This window comes from Schistocerca cancellata, chromosome 2, assembly GCF_023864275.1.
Source record: "Schistocerca cancellata isolate TAMUIC-IGC-003103 chromosome 2, iqSchCanc2.1, whole genome shotgun sequence".
NCBI classification, from domain to species: domain Eukaryota; kingdom Metazoa; phylum Arthropoda; class Insecta; order Orthoptera; family Acrididae; genus Schistocerca; species Schistocerca cancellata.
In genome coordinates, this window is record NC_064627.1 from 728,877,186 (window position 1) to 728,877,441 (window position 256).

The window sequence follows — 256 nt, forward strand, 5'->3', positions numbered from 1 at the left end:
AAACATATGGCAAATAATGGTAGCCGTTGGGGAAATGACAGCAATGGGTGGAAAGGAACACCAGAATACAAAGTGTATGCCTCAAGGCCTCATTCAGAATGTTGAAGAGACATTTCAGCAGCCACTGAGGGGATGGATTGCAAACAACTGGAGATTGTGGCACAAGTTTGGACAAACAATGACTATCGTCTGGGCCCCAAGGTCATGCTTGGATCTTTCCAGTGACTGGTAGAGAAAGTTGAGGTTAGCAGGCACA